Raw genomic sequence first — 10,444 nt, forward strand, 5'->3', positions numbered from 1 at the left:
AATACCCCCGAAAGCAGAAGGTTTGGCAGCCGTCGCCGTAGCTCAGAGGTAGAGCACCGGACGCGTAATTCGGAGGTCGTGGGTTCGGATCCCACCGGCGGCATGTGGTTGTTTTTTCTTCTGCTTTTCTAATCAATTAGCTCTAAGCGACAACATATTCAGTAATATTCTTACTTGATCAACACCCAAAAAAAAATAAATTAATAAAAAAATTCCCCTGTGCTCCTTCGTTTCTGTGGCTGTTGGCTTCTCTCATATTTATAACGAGCCCCTCATTCCCCTTCCCTTGCTTGCTTAAACATAGAAGTGTTCGCAATCTACTATGTTTTCCTAATTTCATCACTCTGTGATGCCTTTTTTCCCCCCAAAACAGTTCTGTTGTTTCGAGTAAAAATTGCCCGCCTGTTTGTTATTTCACATGTGTGGCTTTTCATGTTTTGTTAGTTATTGTGCTGGTGCCAGAATGTACTTGATTGAGTAACACTGCTACACTCAGCATTATTTTTCGTTAGTGTTTATTGTTGTTTTGCATTGTCACACCTTTCACTGTATTGCCCCTCCTGCTAGGGCCAGTTTTTTGGCCTGCAGTATCAATAAATAAATAAATCTAAAAGTTCAAACCCGGAGAGAAAATTATGCATACCACACCTTAGCGCAAAAGAAGTAACTATCGTGGTCATGACTAAGATGTAAACAGAGATTTGCACTCTCGGATCATCTGGTCGTTGTGTCGTTCGTTTGCCTAAATCGGTTGAGATTTGTTGCAAGGCCGATCAGGCGTGTACATGGGGATATGAGAAAGTTCAACAAATGTTTTCACCATCCGGCCGGCAATGGGGGCAGGGTACCGGTTTCGGGCTCTGCTTAATTCTGCCGTGACGCATATACATGTATATATCCAGCTATCAATTTCTGTACATTTTGAGCAACAGCAGTGACAGCGCTCTTGTCATCAAGCAAATGTCTTACACGAAGCAGTTCTTTAGCTCCTTTCTATGCGGAACCGAACACTTGACGTTGCCTGAACCATATTTCTTCGGTTGTAGGCCTCGTGCCCTGTTATGGAGGCACCATCGTTGCACCGTTGCATCTGTTGCACCTAGCCCCCCCCCCCCCCCTTCCAACGTAGAAGATCTCAGTGCGAATGATACCGAGTGTGCATAGTGCAAGAACTACTACTAAGTGAACAGTGGGTGTTGCTCCACGGCCTGAAGGGAACAGGAAATGACAACAAATACTTGAAAAAAAATTACCGACGATTACGTTACTTCCTAATGCGAAATTTGAGCGCAGCAAATAAGCTGTTTCACCTTTTCGATAGATTGAGGCAAAGAAATCGAGCAACACATGTATGCGCTATCACAGATTTTTTTTTATTTTTCACACGTATTCGCAATTTCGGCTCGGGCGGTGCACATATACAGATCCGCCGCCACCGATCTGGCTCTCTGATTGCCACCGCACAGGGGTTGCATTGGAGGAGGAGCGAAGAAAGGGATTAAGTTCGAGCCGGCGCTTTGACAACCGGAGACTCGCAGGAACAGGGGGGAAGGGGGGCGGCGTGTACACCCAGCGGCAAACGATGGGGGCAGAAGCGCGCGCAGCAAGCGGACAACACGATAAAGGGAGGAGGGAAGAGATAGCAGCGACTGACTGATGCCGCTGACGCCGATAGCGCTGGGGGGATGAAAGGGGGGCGGAGCTGGTTACGAGGCCGACGCCGACGACGACGCGAAACCCAGGAACGGACGCCAAAGAACTGCGCTCTAAAAGAGCGGTTTGTAGCGTTTTGGGGCAACATACTTTTAAAGCGAAAGCTTCATTACTTGCACTTTCAGCCTTTGCCGTGGCCCGGCGGTGCCACCATTGACCGTTAGTTGACCTCTGTGTGACGTCATGTGTGACATCACGCCGAAGAGAAGGGCGACCGACTCGCACCGTCGCAAGCCGCGGCGGTGCCACCACCGGCGCCTAACTCCTGCGCTCTCCGCTAGGAGCGCGATTGTGGCGTTACGCTGAAGAGATTAGGCTCGACTCACGTCGCTAGAAAGCAGTAGCTGTGCGAACTACCAGCGGCTTAACATTGCTTCGCGATCTCGCGCCGTCCGTGTGCGACGGCGGTGCACATGAACGGCGGCCTGACTGGACTGGATTGTACTGGACTGGATTGGATTAGATTAGAATAGATTAGATTAGATTACATTAGATAACATTGGATTGGATTGGATTGGATTGCATTGGATTGGATTGTATAACAGATGCATCGCCACAAGTCTAACCACAAGCACCACCTCCAGCTAGACTACCAGCTGAACCATGGCGTAGGTACGGATATTGCTTTCGCAATTACCGGGCTTAACCAAGCTAACCCACAGCGAATTTTTTAAACTACATCTACGACATGCGAAATATTGCAGTGAAACTGGACACTTGTGACAGCCACTACTTCAAGCCCGTAAAATCCCCTCCGCTGGGAAAACGCTTTTAATGCTTATTTTATAGGCACGCGCATATAAGTGAATATACATTGCAAAAGGTAAATGCCAGTAGTTTTTATGAGCATGGTATCGACCGTATAGAAAAGCATTTCTCGACGGAGAACAAGACAATTTCACTTTTATTTTACATGTTTTGTATTTATGCTACTTGAAACGCTCATCAACCGTACCATAGATTTCAGGTCTAGGATTTGGAACAGGTAAATGTTTGGGCGGCAGAGGTTTATAACCGCAAGAAAATTTACAGACAAGATATTGCTCTAAAACTCATCAGCTGACCGTTACACATGGCCTATAACCAACGAGAAGTAACATGTTTTTGCTCTATTCGCCGACGAATGTTGCACACCCTCCTGTTTTCATATAACATGTGTACCCTTGTGCTAAAAAATTTTCTTGCACTCGGGGACCATGGACCCGAGCAACTGTGTTTTCACAAGCGGACCTTTCACCGCCGAAGACACCATTAACATGGGCATGTCCGCGCAGCGGAAAGAGGAAACGGAAAGACTTTGTCGAACAACAAAAGTCAGGAGCTTTTTAAAAAGTTAGGTTTTCTTTCTCACCAGCTGCCTTGTTACTTGCGTTTGATGCTCACGAATACAGCGATGTAATTCTGTCCGACACATTCAACGGTCATTGTTTTCAGTTCTGCAGCCGCCGCGGTGGCCCAGTGGTTATGGCGCTCGGTTGCTGGCCCGAAGGACGCGGGTTCGGTCCCGGCCACGGCAGTCGAATTTCGATAGAGGTGTATGATAGAGGCCCGTGTACTGTGCGATGTCGGTGCACGTTAAAGCACCCCAGGTCGGAATTTTTGCAGCTCCTCACTACGGCGTCCTTCCTAGCCCGAGTCTCTTTGGGACGTTAAACCTTCATTAAAACCATAAAACCAATCTTTTCAGTTCGAGAGCGTCATTATGCTCTGCTCAAACAATAATAAAGTTTCAACAAGACACTTAATTTGAGCTCAAGGGTAGTGTGTTTGTAACTACCATGAGGGAACCACAAATATTTTAGATGATCGGATCTACTGACAAAATTCAGGAGCTGGGGAAGGCCATATCAAAGCAAGGTTTCTTTGGCTTGACCAACATATCTTAAGGCCTATCTTGCCTATCTATCTTAATGCCACGAGCATGGCTCTCTTCGCAATGGAAACCTTTTGGGCGCCTCAATTACTTGCCTCGAGAAGCGCTAGCCGTTTGCAATGGCGCTGCTGACGTCAAGGCGTGGGCTCCCGGAAGTGCGGGTGCATGCTGCTTCCTTCTTCCATGTCATGCCGGTGCCGTGCACACTTTTCGCTCACATTCCTCTGTAGCACACTGATGTCGTGACGCGCCACTGCCACGGTATACGTACAGTGGTAGCGTACTTTGCGTAGAAGCTCATACGTTAAAACATGGCGGCTTGCGGCGCGGAACCAGTGACATCTCTGGAGTGAAGGAACAACTAAATAAAGGCGTCATAAATAAAAAAACGTTACTCAATAGCGTACATATCTTTTAGCAGGAGAAACACGTCTCGACGTGCAGCGCGACAAGAGAGACAGGACAAAAAGGACACGAGTGCTCACCACTAAATTAACTTTCTGACACTCAGTACTCGCGTCTTCTTCCTTCGTCTTCTGCTGGTGTGACGCGTTGAAATTTAAGGCGTTAACGAAATGCCAAGCTGTTTGTCCAAATGCCCGAGAGGTGCAGTTCTCTCTGTTTGGAAGGCATTTTCAAGCATACTAGAGAAATGGGCTGTGACAGAATTGCGTTGGTCGAATGTGCCAAAGGCAAGTGCGCACACGCATCCCAAGATCACAGAGGAGAAGGACAAAAAGTAACTAAGCAGATGAAATTAACGAAATTAAGTGCGAGCAACGACGCACAACGAAGGTAAGAGATGACGAAACCTACATAGGCCGGCCAAGGACGGCCGTTTGGGGATCAACCGTGACTGCGACGAAAAGGGGCTAGAAACAGCATTTTAATTTATGGACCACAGATCTATGGTCAGATAATTTGTTTACTTATCTTCTCGTCCATTCCCCTCATTTCGGCCCCTATAGGTTCCACTGCCGCCAACTGTTATCACTGGAACTAACTTCTCGACCGCTGTCGAGCTTCGTCTTCGCGATACGAGTCAGTTACCCTTGACACTTCTGTTTTCAAGAAGGTATACGAAAACTTCGTTTGACAGTCGCTGCAGAATTCCCCCTACCAGTGCTTCGTGTTACACAAGTGTGAGGTGATAGTTTCCCGATGTATGGGCATTACGTGAGCGCGTCCCTTGTCCTGAGCTGTCGCTGAACCTGTTGGCGTACCAAATTCAACGTTCCGTCCCGGCTTAGGCGAAGTAACTAAGTCAGCGGAAGCGGGTTCTAGGCCATTTTAGGCTGTTTTATCTGCGTTCGTGACTTTTTTTGCAGACGCTTTTGCAACGAGAGCTCTTGATGGGGCACCTTCCGCCACTGACGACGCGTAACTTATTTTCGAACGGTTGAAGGAAACCCCGGGGGAATCTAGGAGGGAGGGCGAGGTTGTGTAGGACTGATCGTAGCAGAGAGTGCGCATGTGCAGCTCAGGTTTCGCCATGTTTATCGCTTTTTCGCGGCATGGCTTAAAAACTGACATTTTCGTTAAGGTTTATATTAACATGCGGTGAATTAGTGGCTACGGCATTCATTTTCTAGGTCCAAGGACACGGGACCGAACCGTAGCCAGAGATGAAGCATTTTGAAAGAAGCGATGCTCAAAAACGCCCGTGTACTTTTACGGGCGCTTAAAAGACCCCCCCCCCCCCCCCTCCCTCCCCCATCCCTTGTTGACGAAGTTTATAATCGGAAGCCCTCCACCACAGCGTCTCTAATAGCCGATACGTAGCTTTTGGACGTTAAACCCCGCATCCCATAACATATAAGGTTTATTCTGTGATATTGTACTCGCCATCTCTCCAAATCCCTATTTGCGAGGAATAAATTCGCTGCTAATAAGGCTTCACTGTTTTCGTAACCCTACGGCCTTTTTGTACCCTGCCTTGCTACCTAATGGCCACGCTTAAGCAGAAGCCCGAATTTCCAACCTGCCGAACTATGACCAAGCATTGCTTTTCAGTATTGAAAGCTTAATAAGTTCCACATGTCAAAGCAACACCACAGCCTATGAGCCGTGCCGTGATCCAGGCCTCCAGATAAACGTGCACTTAAGGCCTCGTACGCTGGCGTTTTTGCATTCCTCCTTTAGTGCAAATCAGCCGACACAGCAATATATGCAGCCCTCGACCTTGTGCGAAGAGCAGATCGCCATAGTTACTGAGCCACCTCAGCAGGTAATAACTATAACTTAGGCTTACGAAGTGAAACCGTATCAAGGAAAAAAAAAAGTTTTTGCCGTCATCTGCCATGCTGAGCACTTTGGGAATAAAATTAAATTTATCGCTTTTTAAAACCGGCACCGATGCCAACTGCCACAAAACAAAAAAATACGCATAACATGTCCTAACTCTTCAATGCTGAGAGAAGCGTCGAAGAGAACACTCCTAACTTCCGTACATCGTGCTAGCTGATGAGCCCGGAATAAAGTGTGAAAGGAAAAATTCTGCTAACGCCGGTGAAATTTGAGGTATTTTACGTCAGGAATTCCCGTTAAAGTCCATGTGGTCCAAGTTGTGCGGGTAGTCCAAGGAGCATGGAAAACTAACCCGCAGGAGCTTATTCATAATGAATCTCGCACGAACAGTTTCTCGTACTTTCACGGTAGCGAAGATTCAATCTGTAGCAGTAGTATTCTATGTGGTCATGGCAATGCAGTCTCCCTTTTACTTGCAGTGTAACGTTCTCGGCGAAGTTAGTTTTCTTCTATTTCACATCTTATTTTCCAAAGAACAAACTCAGACTTGCTTTTGCTTTTGCCAGTGTACTTCCTCACCGTCAACATGAGAACTACCTACGTTTAACGACTGCTAAAACGTGCACGGAATCTCGGTCAGCGTAAGGTCTAGGTCACAAAGTTTACATGACAGCTCATTGTGGCAAAGGCAGAGCTAAGGACGGAAAGGTGTTGCTTTATGGAATTTCTAACTAGGACATGACCGGGCAGGTCTACTGTCCTTTATTTAACTCATATTTACTGTGTGCTAATCAGGAATATATCAGAACCTACCCGTCAATACTATTTATGCGAAAACATTATATGGCTCTGTCGCGTCAGCAAAACGCATCCACAAATTTATCCGCACGATTATGTCCTTCTCTGAAGACAAATATGTGAAAGTGCGATTGTGATAGGTGGTGTGTGATAAAACGTTGATGTCGGAAAATTTGGTTGATGAGGTCTAATTAGTTCGTTTATTAAAGGCCAAAAAACGAGAAAAAATAAACTTAGACGTTAAAATAGCCATGGACGTCGATATATTACATGGACGTGAGAACAGCTATCGACGTCGATCAACTATGCAGAGTGGTTTGTTGGGCGAGTTGGTTTGCCATATTGAAATATACCTGCGCTTAAAAGACACGGACTGAAAGATAGAGACACACACACATAGCGCTGGACTTACAACTGAATCTTTATTCGGGAAACACTGCTCTTTATGCACACCAGCAGCTGATAAAAATGGAAGATGGTAACACCCGGATGATAAAAAATCGACAAACTGTCTCGTCACATGTTCAGTCCTACCTTCCCTTTTGCAAAAATGCCCTTTCCTTTGATAGTAGTGAAAGGGACGTGCTACTCACGCATGCATCCCCACTGTCCGCTATGCTCATGGCTTCAATTATTTCACGCGCCGTTTGGTCACGGTTCCTGCTTACTATCTTCGTCTCGTTATAGGAAGGTACACATTTACACTCTTGACAATGAACCACCAAATTCCCATCGCTTTTCCGTTCCATGTTCTTCCGATGTTCCCGGAGCCGCTCATTCAAACATCGCCCCGTTTGGCCTACATATGCTTTGCCACATGTAAGCGGCAACCTGTATACCACTCCTTCTGCGCATGCGACCATGGGGACTTGGTGTTTCTTTTTACACCCCTTAGTTTTTCTTTCTGGGTACGTTACTATTTTGCATAGGTTTTCCAATTTGTCCGGGGCTGAAAAAACGACCCTAGTTTTTACCTTCGAACCAATTCTTTTAAGATTATGGGACACCCCATGAATGTACGGAATCACCACCGTTTTCTCCTTTTGTTTTTCTCCCTCCTTGCTAGGCACCGTACCCTTTTTGCCAAATTTCTTGAGCATGCTTTTTGCCACCGACACTAAAACCTGATCCGGATAGCCTGCTTCCCTTAGCCTCACCACCTGCTGCTCAAAACTTTCTTTGACTAATTCCGGGCAAGATTTCTTCAACGCATTTTGAAAACATAACCTCACGATTGCCCTCTTCACTAACTTTGAATGTGCAGAGCTGAACGGAAGCAAACCTTTGTTACCTCTAGGCTGGTACATCCAAAATGTCCCATCAGACGCCAGTGACAGCTTGATATCGAGGAAGCGTATCGTGCCTTCGTTCATTTCTTCATATGTGATTATTAGTGGGTTAAGGGTTTTACTAAAAACAGCAAGTAGCTCTTGCACAGCAGAGTCATAAATACCGTCAAGGTGATTAAAGACCACTAAAAAGTCATCCACAAACCGGAACACTTTAACGCCAACAACTTTGTTTTGATCTCGCAACAGGATAGCCAACTTTCTGTCACACTGGGCAAGGAAAATGTTACTTAGAACTGGCGCGATACACGACCCGATGCAAACACCTTTCTTCTGCCGATAAACCGCATCATTCTAAGTGACGCACGTGGCAGCCAAATAGAAGGACAACATTTCCAGAAAATTGCTCACGCACATTCCCGTTTCATTTTGGAATGCTACACTTCCAAACTGATCAATGCAATCAGCCACGCATTGAAGCAACCCAGGCAGCACAACAACATTGGCCGAACGTCGCGCAAGTGTTGGCAAAACTTGGCACGAACATCGGTCCTACACTGGCATTTGGGCCGAGCGCTACCACTTCACACATTGGCCCTACTTTCATGCCAGTTTTGGGCCAACGCTCGGCCGATCAAGCGGCCAACGCAGTCCCGATGTTCGTTCTGCAGCATGGACCAGCAAAGGTCTCATACTGGCATCCAACTTTGAAACATTGGTAGCCAAGTTTCAAACATTGGTAGCCAGCTTTCGAATAATGGTTTCCAGCTTTCGAATATTGGCATCCAGCTTTCGAATAATGGTTTCCAGCTTTCGAATAATGGCATCCAGCTTTCGAACGCTGGCACATGCAATTAACCCACTCGCCAATGACCGGCACTGTGGATAGATGTACATACATAACATTCTACCTAGCAAATATTCATAAATGAGGGTGCGAAAGAATTCCAGAAAAAAGACCCGTTTATTGCTTTGAGTTACAAGAATCACGCTTCTAGCGCACACAGGATGGTTTGCGCTACCACCAGCCACCCTGGGGAGTAAAGAAAAGGGGCCCAAGAGCATGGTGGCAGAGGCTGTGGGAAAACAATTTATTTTCAAGTTTGGTGAGTGCCGATCAGGTTGGACAAAGCATCTCGGCAAGCTGCTGCGGCACGGCTAAGGCATCCAAAAAGCGCTCAACGGAGCTGTCCTCCAGTGAACTGATCAGTCATATCCGAAGTAATCGTTGCACTCCACTTGCAAGGGGGCTGCTGGACTGCATTCAAACAAATTCCTCGTCCAGTTCTTGCACGATGGCCTCACGAAGTGCCAAGCCTGCAAAGAGATGCATGATGTCATGGTAAGTTGAATTATGGCCATCACAGAACAAAAACAAACATAACAAAGATAACACCGAATTTTGTGAAACACAGTAATCGTGAAGACACTAGCAACATATTTTACAGGATAATTTTTAATTTATTCTTAAGAACCAGCCCCACATTAGTTGCACAAAGTGGAATTTAATTTACTAAACTTCCCTTACACCAAATGGTTTAATTTAGTTTAATGCGTCGTGTCGCACTCCCAGTAAATATATTCAATGCGAGATAAGGAAATTAATGTGATATTGAAAACAGATTAATGTATTATTTTGTTTTAATATCATAACTTGTGTCTCTAAATTGCGAGGTAATTTTTTATTCCAGTAAATATGCACAGGTTGTAGCGTCTCTTCCACATGGACGTCAAAACAACATTTTTGATTAGTTTTATTTAATGGGGTCAAAAATGCGGCTTGCGACTTTTGACGAAATACGCTGAACGCAAGGAACTCAGGGCACCTTTGTTTTACCTTAGTTGCTTCGCATGCATGCTATAGTTGGATTCGAAACTGCAACTTGAAAACCACACAAAAATACTAGTCTGATAGTCCAGAGTAATGCCCTTTTTCATTGCGAGAGAACTTGGGCAAAAGCTTTAACCAGTAATTGCGGATTTTCTATTGAGTCTGCAAGAGTAGAAGGCAAAAAGAAACACTACGGAAGTATTACACATATCCTTACCAACTAGTCTGCACTGGAAAATTAATTAAGCGGTTCTGATTTCCGTCGTGCATAAGCGGTAAAGGACATATTCCCGAATGCATCCTATCTCAATTCATATGAGTTCAAACCCGCTGTTAGCCAAAGTAGTGAATCTTTAGTGAGTTCATCTCACCAAAGACGAAAAATTAAATTCTCACCATTCGGCCACAATTCCACTGCGCACGACGTCAAGCAAGCCATTTCGCAATGAGAGTGGGCACACAGAAGTCGTCCTCGTGCTTTTTGGCTCGCTCTCTTCTCCTGCCGAAAAAATAAAGGCGCATGTAGTCAAAGCAACATTTACTACAAAAACCACTTTAACTTCCAGACGTATATCAAGATAAAAGAGTTTTAGTACTTACAAAAGATCTTGCAGGCGGTACGAACAGCGTCGGAGCTCTCCTAATATATGAGTGTGGCTTTTCGCGTGCGCAGACTATGAACGGTGCTAGCTC

At 45.7% G+C, this 10,444-nt stretch overlaps 1 long non-coding RNA gene across 1 annotated transcript; it reads right to left on the minus strand.

Annotated features, from left to right (window-relative positions):
• Positions 1-8,994: 8,994 nt before the first annotated feature.
• LOC149355852 (uncharacterized) lies at positions 8,995-10,195 on the minus strand. The gene is made up of 2 exons (XR_016289764.1): positions 10,148-10,195; positions 8,995-9,237 (listed from the first exon to the last, which is right to left on the minus strand). It is a non-coding gene; the product is annotated as an uncharacterized LOC149355852 (long non-coding RNA).
• Between the last annotated feature and the right edge of the window lie 249 nt (positions 10,196-10,444).

The sequence above is a fragment of the Amblyomma mixtum genome, chromosome 3, assembly GCF_055824585.1.
Source record: "Amblyomma mixtum isolate Tamu chromosome 3, ASM5582458v1, whole genome shotgun sequence".
Classification (NCBI taxonomy): domain Eukaryota; kingdom Metazoa; phylum Arthropoda; class Arachnida; order Ixodida; family Ixodidae; genus Amblyomma; species Amblyomma mixtum.